This window comes from Triticum aestivum, chromosome 7D, assembly GCF_018294505.1.
Source record: "Triticum aestivum cultivar Chinese Spring chromosome 7D, IWGSC CS RefSeq v2.1, whole genome shotgun sequence".
In the NCBI taxonomy this organism is placed as follows: Eukaryota; Viridiplantae; Streptophyta; class Magnoliopsida; order Poales; family Poaceae; genus Triticum; species Triticum aestivum.
The window spans coordinates 389,780,840-389,795,880 of NC_057814.1; positions in this window are offsets into that span (position 1 = coordinate 389,780,840).

A 15,041-nucleotide genomic window follows, 5' to 3' on the forward strand; every position below is an offset into this window, starting at 1 on the left:
GCGAGCTGTTGGGTCCCTGATGTCAGCCGCTCGTTGTGGAACTCTCTCGTTTATTGACTACGTTGACAATGGCATGGGACCCAGATGTCAGAAATCCATTACGAGGAGCCATTTTTTTATTGGATTGAAATAAGGAGGCACTTTGCTTGCGTACTACCATGACCTTGGCGGGTCCCTGCTGTCATCCTCTCCACGTACAATCATCTCCTGGTTGTGTACGCGTCAACTTGGTAGGCCCACAAGTCAGCCTCTATACCCGTGGAGGACAAATACAACCCATTTAAAAAATAACAGCCCATTCCATATGTTCAAACGGAAAGTTCAACATTCAGAGCAAAGTAACAGGTCTGATCCACATATAGAGTACTGAACTTCCACGTTGACAACCGTCATAGCCAAGTTAACTATCTACTTCCACTAATACTCTAGTAGCGTACAAGTACTAACTTACTCTTAGCTAACTAGACGATGCCGGCCGCCATCTGCGGTACATGCTAAATGCCGGCACCGGCGTCCTCCACCTCGCCGCGGACTTGCCAGAGGTGCGATAGGGCGCGTTGCTTGCACGCGTTGGCCCTTTCCATGCCGGCGTGGTCCACCAAAGCTTCGGCTTCTAAGCGGGAAACCCACTTGACGAGCTAGTAGTAAAAATCGATGTCGCGAACGCGTGCGTGCCCAACAGCCTCTAGGGCTATTTGCCGGGCGCCGGCCTCCACGTAGTCGGCCCACGTGCGGGCGCTCTGCTCGCGACTCAGAGCGTCGGTGCGCTGCTGCTCCATGTCCCGCTGGCGGCACAAATCGGCGATACGCTGCTCATCCGCCAAGCGGTCGCGCTCCAACAACTCCTGCTCCTCCGCCAGGCGGTCGCGCTCCAACAAGTCCTCGATCTCCGCATTGCCATCTAAAGACCGATAGAATGCCTCCTCCCTCCGTCTGCCTTCCGGTGAAAAACCGAACACTAGTTCCGGCGGTGACCGCCTCCGGCCACGCCTATCACGGACGGGCAGGGGCATGGCGGACGTGGCGAGAGCGAGGATAAGTGGCGAGTAACGTCGGGCCGGTGGGGGCTTATGAGGATAGGGCGAGTTGGGTCACGGTGCCACCATAGAAGGCCGAGAAACAGTACTTATAAGCGGAAGGTAGCGCGACGGTCATCGGAATTCAATGCATAATGAAGCAGGCATGGCTTAGCGCGCCAGCTTGCCGTGGAAAACTAGAGAAACTAAAATTCTGACAGTGCCGTCCCGTCCCGTCCGTGCTGGGTCGCACGCCGGCATTACGGTCAAACGAGTGCACTCTAATCATCTCCCTCCTTGTCAATAATGATTCCACGGATTTAAAAGGCCCGCAATAATTAAAGCGCATCTTTTTTCGCATCAGTTAGCTGCCTTAATTACGGCCGGCTGCATGCGGGCACTCAAAATCGCTCGCAGCCAGTATGCGGAGCAGCATGCAACGAGTCGCAGCCGAGGGCATTAATTGATGAACTTTAGGTGGGAGATAAGGCATTTGCGAACGTTTTTGCTAGCAGTTTCTTCAGATTCGCATGGCATTTTCTTCAGAGCAGCTTGTCAGTTTCTTCAGAGGTAGGCATTTTTATTCAAAAAACTGCCACTTCGGATCTTGTGTCGCAACTAAAACAGCCAGGAGCGCATTAGTAGGCTATCTAGTGATCGATCAGTAACTTGTAAACACTGAGCGAACAGATATAAGGAACTGTTAATGCATCTCAATGATTCACATATCATATACAAATATGTAGCACCAAAAGCAAAGATCAGCCACAACTAAAACCAACTAGTACGATTCCCATACATAAGATCAACATGTTAATGCATCTCAATGATTCACAGATCATATACAAATATGTAGCTCCAAAAGCAAAGATCTAGAAAAAACATATGTTCTTCCTACTAACATGGAGTCTTCTCTTGGCCAACATTCAGTACAGACTGAATGAAAAATTTGTTTGTGAAGTCTACAATTCCTCTTGCAAACGTAAGTGGTTTCACCAACAGCTGGAACCATGGGAATGAACCACACATGATGGAGGAACATCCACTGCAATATGATTTGGTCTTCTCTTGATCACACGGCAAGACTATTTTCAGAATACAAACTTTAACTTAGGCAAAATGATGCCCATTGTATAATCAGACCAAAGCAATGAAGCACCTAGTGTTGGCCAATAAATAGTACAGTACTACTTTTCTGCAGTCCATGAAGTGACTATCCAATCTTTCTGTGTCTATTTTCAAATGGCACTGCATGCAGTGACTATACTATTCTCTTGTGCAGTTCAACCAAAATTGCGGTCACTTTGTGTGTTTGCTAAATAGCAACGGGCAGACATCTCTGTCTGCACAAATATCAAGCAGCTAGTAAACATATACCCCACCTTGTATTTTCGGTTTAAACATGTCTCTTCCGCTTAGATCTGTCATGTTTTGCACTGGACAATTTGATACAGTCATGTTTTGCCCTGGACAATTTCATACTGAATTGATTTGCTTGTTCAGAGCAGAAATATAGCGCCTATTCTTCATCAGACCAAGGATATCCATGTTCGCAGTCATGGAAGAGGTGAAATCGATACAACCGAAATTGAGCATCCAGTCATTGAATCATGTCCTGCACCTCCAATGTAGGTCCACCCTGCTAATAAATTCACATGCAAACCACCAGTATTACTATCTAATGACAGTACAAAAAGAGTAGCAAGATAGTAGCAAACCATGTACCTTCTTAATGAACAGCTCATAGTGCCACCAATTGGATATAAAGGTTTGGGAGAAAACATGCTCCTAATGTTGAACCAGTTGGACTTTTTGTGCAGTTCCACTAAACTCGAGCATCCCTGTTTACATAGATATTGAAAGTGTGATTATTATAAAAGTGGCACTAGTTGAAGCATAGACTCACAAATATAAGCATTCCAATTTCTTAATGGGAAAAGGTAGCAAGACTGTTTCTAACCACCTTTTTGAAGGAATAAATAAGGCAACAGAGGCTGATGTCAGAAAGGCATATATAGTTCTTTCTGAAAGAATGATCGATTCATGACCTTTCCTGTTCTTTTAAGCATATTTTGTGCAGTTCAACTAAAATAAAATGCCATCACCGCCTTGACAATTCAGTGACACTGTACAAAAGGAAATGACTTAACATTACATCATGATGTCAGGTATGTAGTCGATAGGCATTAGAGACAAACTGACAGACCTCCTCTGATAACATAATGAAGATTAATTTTAACAAAGGTGTGACTAGCTTTACCGGGATAATTTGAGTGAACTCTACACCCTCTGTTCCTTAATATAAGAGGTTTTTGCGGTTCAGTTTAAAGTACCCAAACGTCTACTAGTATTTAGAAAAACAGGTAGTAGTTTTCTTGAGCACATATCTGGGAAAGCTTGCCACCCTTTATTTATGTCCATACGGTAATGCAACACCATTTGAAATTTTGAATACTACAAATATACACTAATCCAGTGGCTAGTGCAACAGTAGAGTAGTTATTTTATTACAGGGTACAGTACAATGGTTTTACTGAACAGATTTCAATAAACTCTGGCACTGGAAGATTTCTATAAGAATTAACAATACAAAATGTAAAGGTAACACGTTTCAGCATTGGTATACTAGCTGTGCATGAGCATTAAACCAAATACAAAAGTCCGAAGGTAACTAGCATTATTAACTAATGACAGTATAAAAAAATTGCAAACCATGTACCTCCAAGGTAAATATCATTTCGAACTCGGGGGGACCTTAAAAATTGCTATCCCAATCTTGATAATCGATCAAACATAAAAACTTGATCGAATGAATCAAGAGAACAGCCGGAGGAGGAGGTGCCCACTCTTAACCTTTCCTCTTGTCTTCATAATTTTTTTTGCAGTTTAACCAAAATAAAATGACATCAGCGCCTTGGCATTTTGGTGACACTGTACAAAAAAATTAACTTATCTCATGAAAGTGAGGTATGTAATCTATAAGCATTAACAGTGCAAAAATCTGAAGGTAGTAACAAGTTTCATCTTTGGTATACTAGCTGTGCAACATCATTAGAATGCCTTAGTTGAAAAATCTTTAATACATCCACAATCAACAGCTAACCCTGAAATAATCCAGTGACATTAAATGGCATTGCTTAAATTTATCGGTGGCATTAGACTGAGTGCGGCATTAGTTAAATGTGGCATCACTTTAGCAGTAGCATTGCTTGACTTGACTGCTGGCGTTATACTAACAGCAAAAAAGTTAGACTAAGAGCATGCGAGGCCCATTCAGACAGTGGGCGCACCAGTACGATGTACCTCCACGGACGCATAGAGTGGTGAGGGAGGTATGGTTGCCTAGAGCAACAAATATCCAGGCAGCATATGTGGATTACGTCCCATTTTTGTTATGTTTAGCCACCTTTTTCCTATGTGAGGACAACAAGCCGATCGACCTGGTCATTCTCTATTGCGTTGTCATGCCTTTCTACCCTTCTTCAACCAAGAGACACGAGACTCGTTCCTTAGCTACTGATTTTCCCCTTCTCAACCTAGATGCGTGTCGGAGTAAATGGCCACGAGTAGCCTAACCGACTCCCCCTGGCTCTTCGAAAAATTGTCAGGCCGTTCGAGCCTTCAAGCATATAGAACATAGGGCCGCCTTCCCCGGGCCGGCTATCCCCCGGGCCGACTACCAGAAGGCGACCCGGCCTCAGAAACCTTCACAAAGAAAACTACGAGATAGCCGACTCCAGGAAGCCAGCCCCAAGAGGACCGACTCCCAGAAGCCGGCCATGAAGAAAGCCGACCCCCAGAAGCCGGCCAAGACTGCACCCACCAAGACTGCATCCACATAACAGTGATAAGACGGGGCGTGGCCGCAGTACAGCCCACTACCCCCGAATCCCGAAACAGGCATGGCCACAGGGCGCCGTACGGGCCAGCCATCTCCCGTCCGGCGCGGCACTGTAGCCATGTCGACCTCGATGTCACCCACGACAGGCGGCGGGCCCCTTTAGCCAGAGAGACGCTCGAAGGCGGCCCAGCCTCCCCTAGTCGGCCAGGGGTGTAGCCAGCTCCCAATAGCCGGCTACCTCCCTCCCTCGAAACATGTGCCTCATTAAGGAGACAAGACGAGGTGAGGCTACAGTGAGAGCCCGCAAAGCGGCGGCACTGTAGCCATGCTTACCTGGACAAAGCCCTCGTCATCAGGGGCGAGGCAACAGTAACCAGCCGCCGACAAAGCCCCCAAGCGGTGGGGCCGGCCTGTCGGCCAAGAGGCCGGCAGCTGGCGGGACCCACCAGTCGGCGGGCCCCAATGGCCGGCGGAGAAGCCGGCGAGCACAGACACTAACGGCTGGGACCCGCGCCCAGTCGGATTACCATTGTACCCCTGGGGGTAGGCCTATATAAGCCCTCCGGTACACCCATGCAAAGGGTTGATCTCATAGAGTTTCACACACCACATAGAGAGAAAAGGAGAGCTAGCCTTGCCCTTCTTCCTCCCCTAGCCAAACAGCTCAAGGAGCACTTGTAGCTACTTGTATTGATCTAGTGATCATGCGGAGACCCCGCAGAGCAGGACTAGGGGTGTTATCTCCACGGAGATCCCCGAACCTGGGTAAGATCCGCCGGCGTGCATATCTTCGCCTTATCCCGTTTCCAGGCACCCAGCGATGTCTTACTGGCTCCCACAATGATAAGCCACCCGTTGGCATATGTCGCACCTACCACCCGACATTTGGCGCCCACCATGGGGCCAGGTGCACCGTCGTCCGGAGACCTGTTCTGGACGGGAACCCTTTTCCTCCCCCACGAGCGTAGCCAGCCTGCTACGCCCGATGGCGCTTGCCCCGACGCGCTGCAAGGTGTCGACGACGCCTACATGGCGAGCTGCCTCGCCGACCTTCTTGGCGAGACTCGGATCTCTAACGAGCCCGCGTCCGACGCGGGCACAGACTACCCCGAGAGCCGCCTCGTCACCCTCCTCGACCAGCTTCACATCTCCAGCGAGCTTGATGTGGACTTGGAATCGGTTGGCTCCACCGACCCGATGCTTGTCGACTCCGACACGGCATCGCTCGACGCCTACCGCTCCGACGTGGTAGTCTTCGACGACCCTCTCCCTCGAGCCGACAGTGGCAGCAGCGCTGTCACTGAGGTGCTGGTCATCAGCCACGGTGCCGACTCGGGCGAGAACGCCCACGACGCCCTACAAGCGGCAATGCACGACTTGTCCGTCCCCATCCCGGCCGACGCCGATGCCGAGACTCTGGAGGCACGCTGCCTCGCCCTCATCGCGGAGGGCCAGAAAATAGTCTCCATGAGACGCCTCACCGAGGCTCACCAGCGCGAAGTCGACCGCGCCGCGTTTGGTATGCCGCCTCATGGCGGGCCGAGCCGAGCCGGCCTCGTCAAGAAGCGCGGCGCGGCCATCACCAGCATGCTGGGGGCAGACCGCCCAGTCTACGCCACACCGCTCGAGAATCTGCGAGCCGCTCAGGCGACCGCAAAAGAGCTGAACGGGCTGGGGGCTGATGAGCTCCCCTACATGACAAGGCGCATCCAGCAGCTGATCGACGCGGCCGCAGAACGGCATGAAGCCGGCGCCCGCGCTGAGAGTCCTCCCCCACGCTGAGAACACGCCGCGACATCCCGATCGCCGACTGCGAGCGGCGCCCGCGCTAGGAAAGACAAGGAGCCGGCTGCTAGCCGCAGCCGAACTCGAATCACCATCGAGCGCGACGCAGAAGGCCGCCCCCGAGCGGTGGAGCGCCAAGGCAATCCGCCTCCTCCCCTGCCTCGTGGGGAGAGATATCCCACCCCGCCGCCTGTCACGCATCCGACTCTCGGTGGCCGACTAGGCCACCGCGAAGGAGTCGGCGAGAACGACGCCCGCCACCGGATCGACCGCCTAGCATGATCCCTGGCGCTAGAAGAAGAAGACGATGTCTGCCCGCCATGCTTTGGCCCCCGCATCTGCGACGAGCCTTTCCCCAAAGGGTTCTCGCTCCCCAGAGACACGCCCAAGTACAACGGCTCAATGAAGCCGGAAGATTGGCTGATCGACTACTCTACCGCTGTCAGCATAGCGAACGGCAACAGGCGCGTAGCCGTGAAGTACGTCCCTCTCATGCTTCAAGGCAGGACACGCACCTGGCTAAACAGCATCAAGCCCTACAGCGTCAACAGCTGGCTGGACTTCACGGAAGTCTTCGTCCGCAACTTCACCAGCACTTACAAGCGGCCTCCCAAGCCCCGCCAGCTCTCCTTGTGTGTCCAAGGGCCCAGCGAATCGTCCCGCGACTACCTCACGCGGTGGGCCGAGCTCCGCAACTCCTGCGAGGGGGTGCACGAGGTTCAAGCCATAGAATACTTCACCGCCGGGTGCCGAGAGGGCACCCTCCTCAAGCACCGACTCCTCTGCGACGAGCCGGCTACCCTCAACGACCTGCTGGTCATAGCAGACAAGTACGCCACGGCCGACTCCTCGATGAAGACCGAGCTCCGAGTGGACGCCTCTGGGAAGGTGCTCGCTCCGGCTCCCAAGACGCCGGCTGGTGACTCCAACCGACGCCCCTACCAGAACGACCACAAGCGCAAGGCCCCTATGCCGCCTTCCACCAGTCGGCAGGTGGCTACTGTCGAAGACGAGCAGCCCGAAGAGCGGCCAGCTCCCAAGAAGAAGGGCAGCAGGCCGGCTTGGCAGCCGGCCTTCTCCTACGAGCAGACTCTCGATACCCCCTGCAAGTTTCACAGTGGCGCGAAGCCGTCCAACCACACGACCCGGAAGTGCCACTGGCTCACACGGATCTCCAAGGGCGAGGGCTGGTGCCGCCTCCGCCTCCCGGCCCGCCGCCTCCAGCCCCCCAGCAGCCGCCTGCTCGACCGGCAGTCGGAGCCATTCAGGATGAGTTCCCAGATGAGCACGCCGCCTACATCGTCTTCACGAGCCAGGTTGAAGACAAGCGCAGCCGGTGCCGACAGCACCAAGAGGTCAACGCAGTCGCCTCCAGCAACCCCGAGTTCATGCATTGGTCTGAAAGGCCTATCAGCTGGAGCCGGGCCGATCACCCAGAGGTGATGCCGTCCCCTGGCTCCTACGCATTGGTGTTGGACGTCACCCTCGCAACGGAGAGGCGAGCTGCCCGATTATCCCGCGTGCTGATTGATGGCGGAAGCAGTATCAACATACTGTACCGCGACACCATGGAGAAGTTGAACCTCAAGGCAAAGCAGATCATGCCAAGCCGGACCGTGTTCCATGGCATCGTACCCGGCCTGTCCTATTCCCCAATCGGCAAGATCATCTCTTCGGAGACAAGGATCACTTTCGCCGAGAAGCAATCTGGTTCGAGGTAGTGGACCTGGAGAGCCCTTACCACGCCTTGCTTGGCCGACCTGCCCTGGCCAAGTTCATGGTTGTGCCCCACTACGCCTACCTCAAGATGAAGATGCCGAGCTCGAAGGGGATCATCACTGTAGCCGGCGACTACAAGAAGTCCATCGAGTGCGCTGTAGCCAGCAGCAGGCTGGCCGAGTCCCTCGTGGTTGCAGAAGAGAAGAAGATGCTGGAGCGAGTTGTGGCCATGGCCGGCAAGCAGCCGGCCCTGTCCCCCAACCCCAAGGAATATGATGCTCAGGGCTCCTTCCAGCCGGCCAAGGAGACAAAGAAGATACCTCTGGACCCGGAGAACCCGGAGAGGTTTGCTGTCATTGGTGCAAACCTGGACAGTAAATAGGAAGGCGAGCTCGTCGACTTCCTCCGTGACATGCTGGGTGTTCCGAAGGATTTCGCCGAGCACAAGTTACACGTCCGAGCGGACGCGAAGCCAGTCAAGCAGCCTCTCCGCCGACTGTCGGAGGAGAAGAGAAGAATCGTAGGAGAACAGATAGCCCGGCTTTTGGCCGTTGGCTTCATTATGGAAGTGTTTTTCCCAGAGTGGCTTTCCAACCCGGTCTTGGTGTTGAAGAAGAACAACAAATGGCATATGTGTATAGACTACACTAGCCTCAACAAAGCCTGCCCCAAAGATCCGTTTGCCCTACCACGGATTGATCAAGTGATAGACTCCACAGCCGGATGCGAGCTGTTGAGTTTCTTTGATGCCTACTCAGGATACCACCAGATCAAGTTGGACCCGGCTGACCGCCTGAAGACCGCCTTCATCACACCATTCGGAGCTTTCTGTTACCTGACTATGACATTCGGCTTGAGGAATGCCGGTGCCACTTTTCATCGTTGCATGCAGAAATGCCTCCTCAAGAAACTCGGCAGAAATGCCCCGTCTACGTAGACGATATTGTGGTGAAGACGGAGAAGCGCGGCACCCTGCTGGAAGACCTCAAAGAAACATTTGCCAACTTGCGCCGATTCCAGATCAAGCTCAACCCCGAGAAATGCATGTTCGGAGTACCAGCCGACCAGCTTCTAGGCTTTTTGGTCTCCGAAAGCGGCATTGAGTGCAACCCTGTGAAGATCAAGGCCATTGAGAGAATGGAGATTCCCACCAAGTTGCGAGACGTTCAGAAGTTCACCGGGTGCCTGGCCTCCCTAAACCGCTTTATCAGCCGGCTAGGGGAGAAGGCTCTCCCCTTGTACCGGCTCATGAAGAAATCCACTCACTTCGAGTGGAACGACCAAGCGGACCAAGCCTTCCATGAGTTAAAGAAGATGCTGACCACTCCACCTGTCCTGGCGGCGCGGACTGAGAAGGAGCCCATGCTCCTCTACATTGCCGCGACTAGCCGAGTGGTCAGTACAGTCATCGTGGTCCAGCGCCCAGAAGAAGGCCGAGCCCAGTTAGTCCAGAGGCCTGTATATTATTTAAGTGAAGTACTGTCCACCTCAAAGCAAAACTACCCGCACTACCAGAAGATGTGCTATGGAGTGTACTTCGCCGCCAAGAAGCTGAAGCCCTACTTTCAAGAGCATCCCATCACGGTCGTATGAACCGCCCCGCTTGCCGAGATCATAGGCAGTAGGGATGCATCCGGCCGGGTGGCTAAGTGGGCCATCGCGCTGGCCCCTTACACAATCTTCTACCAGCCCCGCACCGCCATCAAGTCCCAAGCATTGGCCGACTTCCTTGTCGACTGGGCCGAGACCCAGTACCTACCGCCGGCTCCCGACTCCACTCATTGGCGGATGCACTTCGACGGGTCCAAGATGCGCACCGGCTTGGAAGCCGGCATCGTCCTCACCTCTCCCAAAGGCGACAAGCTCAGATACATGCTGCAAATCCACTTTGCCGCCTCCAACAACGTGGCTGAGTACGAGGCGCTCATACACGGGCTCCGGCTAGCCAAAGAGCTCGGCATACGCTGGATCCTGTGTTATGGCGACTCAGACTTGGTGGTCCAGCAGTCATCTGGCGACTGGGACTCCAAGGATGCAAACATGGCGAGCTATCGATTCCTCGTCCAGCAAATCAGTGGATACTTTGAAGGGTGCGAGTTCCTTCACGTGCCACGGGCCGACAACGACCAAGCAGATGCCCTGGCACGGATCGGCTCCACCCGATAGGCTATACCAACCGGTGTCTCTCTCCAGCGCCTCCTCAAACCGTCCATCAAGCCGTCTCCCGAATCGGACTCTATCTTCGTACCGCCCGCCCCTGATGCAGCCGGGTCCGACCGGAGGAACCCAGCAGGCGGCTCAGGGACTTCGACAAGCGGCTCGGGGACTGCTGTAGTCGCACCCGGCTCGGGGACTTCAGAACCCGGCCCAGGGACTGCAGCGGCACAAGAAGCGGTGGCCGACTCCAACTCTCCACCACCCAACCCACCCACCCGAGTCACAGTGGCCATACTGACAGAAGAAGAAGTCACAGCTCCATCATGGGCCCAGCCCATCCTCAACTTCCTAGTCAACAGAGAGCTGCCGACTGATGAGATCTTGGCAAGACTAGCGCAACGCCGAGCCGGAGCATACGCAATAATAAACAGAGAACTTGTCAAGCGTAGCGTCACTGGAGTCTTCCAGCGCTGCGTCGAGCCAGAGAAGGGGATAGCAATCCTCAAGGATATCCACCAAGGCAAATGCGGCCACCACGCAGCCTCAAGATCACTTGTCGCCAAAGCTTTCCGCCATGGTTTCTTCTGGCCGACTGCTTTGGAAGATGCCAAGGAATTAGTCAAATGCTGCAAAGGATGCCAAGTCTTCAGTTCAAAGCAACACCTCCCGACTTCTGCACTCAAGACCATCCCCCTCACCTGGCCCTTTGCCGTTTGGGGGCTGGACATGGTGGGCCCATTCAAGACAGCCCGCGGCGGCATGACACATCTGCTTGTCGCCGTGGACAAATTTACCAAGTGGATTGAAGCGAAGCCAATCAAGAAGCTGAACCGGCCGACTGCCATAACATTCATCGCAGACATCACTACTCGGTATAGTGTACCACACTGCATCATCACCGACAACGGCACGAATTTTGCCAAGGGAGCACTGGCACGTTTTTGCGCGACACAGGGCATCCGACTGGACTTAGCGTCCGTCGCCCACCCGCAGTCAAACGGCCAGGTCGAGCGAGCAAACGGCCTCATCCTCTCCGGCATCAAGCCCCGACTGGTCGTACCACTAGAGCGTTCGACCGGCTGCTGGCTCGATGAGCTGCCGGCTGTCCTCTGGAGTCTGCGTACTACCCCAAACAAGTCAACCGGCTTCACTCCGTTCTTCCTTGTATATGGTGCCGAGGCTATCATCCCAACTGACATCGAGTTCAACTCGCCTCAGGCCACCATGTACACGGAGGCGGAGGCCAAGGAAGCACGAGAAGACGGCGTCGACCTGCTGGAAGAAGGCCAGCTGTTAGCACTCAGCCGATCCGCCATCTACCAGCAGGGTTTGCGCCGTTACCACAACCGGAAGGTCAAGCCAAGATCCTTCCAAGAGGGCGATCTTGTGCTCCGGCTGATCCAGCGAACAGCCGGCCAGCACAAGCTCTCGGCCCCTTGGGAAGGCCCTTTCGTCGTCATCAAGGCCCTAGGCAACGACTCCTACTACCTGATCGACGCACAGAAGCCAAGAGCATGCAAGAGGGATGATTCCGGCAAGGAGTCGGAACGACCATGGAACGCCAACCTCCTGAGAAGATTTTACAGTTAAAAGCAGTATGTATCATGCTACCTTTTTGTATTAGTACGAAACAACGGGCCCCCCCGAGGCGCACTCGGGGACTGCCCTCCTTTATCTATGAATGACAAGTGTCATACCCATGAATGTATTATTACATTTGATTTTCTGTCTGGCACCGGGTTTGACTAGTCGGCCTGGGGACTGGCCGCCTTAAGTTATATTAAAAGTTCTACCTGAAGTCAGACAAGTAGTGTGCCAGCACCCGAGCCCTCTCTTGTTGAAAGTCGCAGCTCGAAGAACCGACTGACCGACTGGCAAGAGCCAAAGGCAGAAAGGATGCCCACACGAAAAACGGCTAAGGACTAACGAACTTATATAACACAAGCCGGCCTCCAACCACGCCTACCGGCTGTCAAAACAGCCGGCTGGTCGGCCTCCCAGTCACTTCGCTACAATCCAACAAAGCTAGAGTACTTGCCCTCCCAATTGGCGAAGCACTTCTCCAGCCACAGACTGCAGAGCAGCTGTCCGGCAGGGAAGGCGGCAACCAAGGGAGGGCGGCAAAGGAAACAGCCGAGGGACGACAAGCAAAGAACAAGGGAAAGCCAAACGCATGCATAATTATATTTACACATAAGTCCTTCAACAGGCCGGCAGTCAATATAGTTCGAATACACCCCCAGTGGGTGGAACTGTGCAAACTTAACAAAATACTATTCCAAGAGTAGTAAAACAGGAAAGTAGAGGCAGCAGATTAGACTAAGGGCGCAGCAGGGGAGCCGGGTTGGTCGGTGGAGACGGCGTCGCCGGCTGGAGGAGTGGCCGGCTGGCAAGTCTCGGCTTGGTCATCGCCGGCTGCAGGCGGTGCGCCCGCGCATGCCTTGTTGCTGGAGGCACGGTCAAGCTGAGGCTGACCGGCCGCTCCACCATCTGGCGCGACGTCTTCACCCTCCTCCTCCTCCTCCTCCTCCTCCTCGCCCTCGTCGCTGGAGTCGATCTCCTCCGCCGAATACTCGCCATCTGCCGGGTTCAGCCCAAACCACTCCTCCGGCTGGGCAACGCCATTGTCGTCTACCTCAGGAGCAAAGGCGCTGGTGTCAGTGTAGTCGGCGATCGCCGAGGCTCGCTGGATGATAGCCGGCCGAACTGGCTCCAGCTCCATGTCGGCCTCCTACTGCCAGGTGGCCAGCTGGTCCAAACTCAGCTCGGGATACCAGGCCTTGATGAACTCCAGCGCCCGCCTGGCGCCGGACCGAGCCGCAGAAGCCTTCCAGGCCTCGAAGCGGCCGCCCGCCACCTCCACCCAGTCGACAGTCCGACTGGGGGTGCGGGGAATCACCTCACCAGGCCAGAGAGCGGCTAGCACCTGCGCCCCAACACGCTGAAGCTGGCGGAGCATGCGGTGAGCCGGCTAGAGGCGGGCTTGAATCGCCAAGAGCTGTTCCTCCAGTGACCGGCGAGCATTCGGCGCGATCTCGGCGCCAGCCTGCCTTTGTGCCTCGCGGTGGGCCTCGACGACTTGGTTGGTGGTAGTAGAGTAGCCAGGGAAGTACTCTGCGCAAGAAAGAAAGAGAAAGAAGAGAAAAACACCAAGTCAGAAAATGAACCAAACGGCAAGCGGCAAGCAAGGGACGAAGAAGAGGGCGGCCTACCGTCAACCAAGTCTTTGATCTGGCCGTAGCCGTTGATCAACGACTGCCTCCCCTCGGCCCAGCTTGCCGCCCCTGTCTCATATTCGGCTTGAAGGGTGGCCTCGCTGTCCTGCACCGCCTTCAGGGCCGTCTTGTGGCTCTCCTCCTGGTCGGCCAGCCTCTTGGCCAGGCGGTCACGCTCCTGGGCCAAGGCGTCAAACACGGCTTCCTTAGCGCGAAGGGCGGCCTGAGTCCCACCCAGCTGCTCCCTCAGTTTGGCGTTGGCCGCTGCAGGCATGGCAGAGAAGAAAGAAGCAATAAGGAAGAAGTCGTCAAGAAAGATCTGACCCGACTGCTCAGCAGTCGGCCCGAATCTCGGGGACTACACCCAGGGGGTGAGTTGACGCGCCCCCACATGAGATAAAAGATGAAGCACTTCCCGGGCTCTCAGATACATCAGCATTCTTCTGGGTCAGCTCCCGAGCTTGGGAGTTGAAGGCAGCCGCGCGGAGGTTGTGGTAGTCCTGCAAGTCAGGCAGAGAAGCAAATAAGAACAAGATAGCAAACCAAGCCCGCTAAGAAGTTCCAAGCCGCCTGCTCAGCAGCCGACTCGGAACTCGGGGACTACACACAGTGGGTGCGCTGACGCGCCCCCACGGAAGAAACCAAGGTCAAAAAGCAAAAACGGGAAGGCTTACCCGAATGGCCGCTCGCGTCGGAAGGAACTCGTCATTGTATTTCCTCAGCGCCGCGGCCTGGGACTGAGGCCGGTTCTGGACTTCTTGTGCCGCCACATTCACCACGGCCGTCCCTCCACCCGGCGTCCACCCCGAGCTGGCGCTGGCCGCCTCCACATCCTGGGCCGACGAGCCGGAGCCCGCGGCCTTCTGCGGGTCCGAAGTGGCCTTCCCCGCGCGCTGGCGCGATGGCGACTAGACCACCAGGTCCGTCCTTGGCGCCGGCTCGCCCCCAGCCGATTGTGCAGGCGGCACGTTGGGCCGGCTGCCTTGGGCCGCCCCAGTCGGCGAGGACGGTGCCGCCTCCCTCTCCAGGATGACGACGTCGTCCTCCCTCTCCAACCCCAGCAGGTCGCCGCCGGCTTCCTCCGGCGGGGGCTCTGGAACCTCGGGAGCGCGACACGCAGAGGGGTGACATGCAAGGCCCCCTCCGCTGTTGCCGCGGCCGCCGCCTCTGCCTGGGCCTTGGCCGCCGCGTCGGCATGCGTCTTCGCCGACTCCTCCTCCTCCTCCTGTGTCGCCTTGGCGCCAGCCGCCCTCAGCTCCTCCGCCTCCCGCTCCTCCCGCGCCTCCCGTGCATTTCGCTCCATCACCG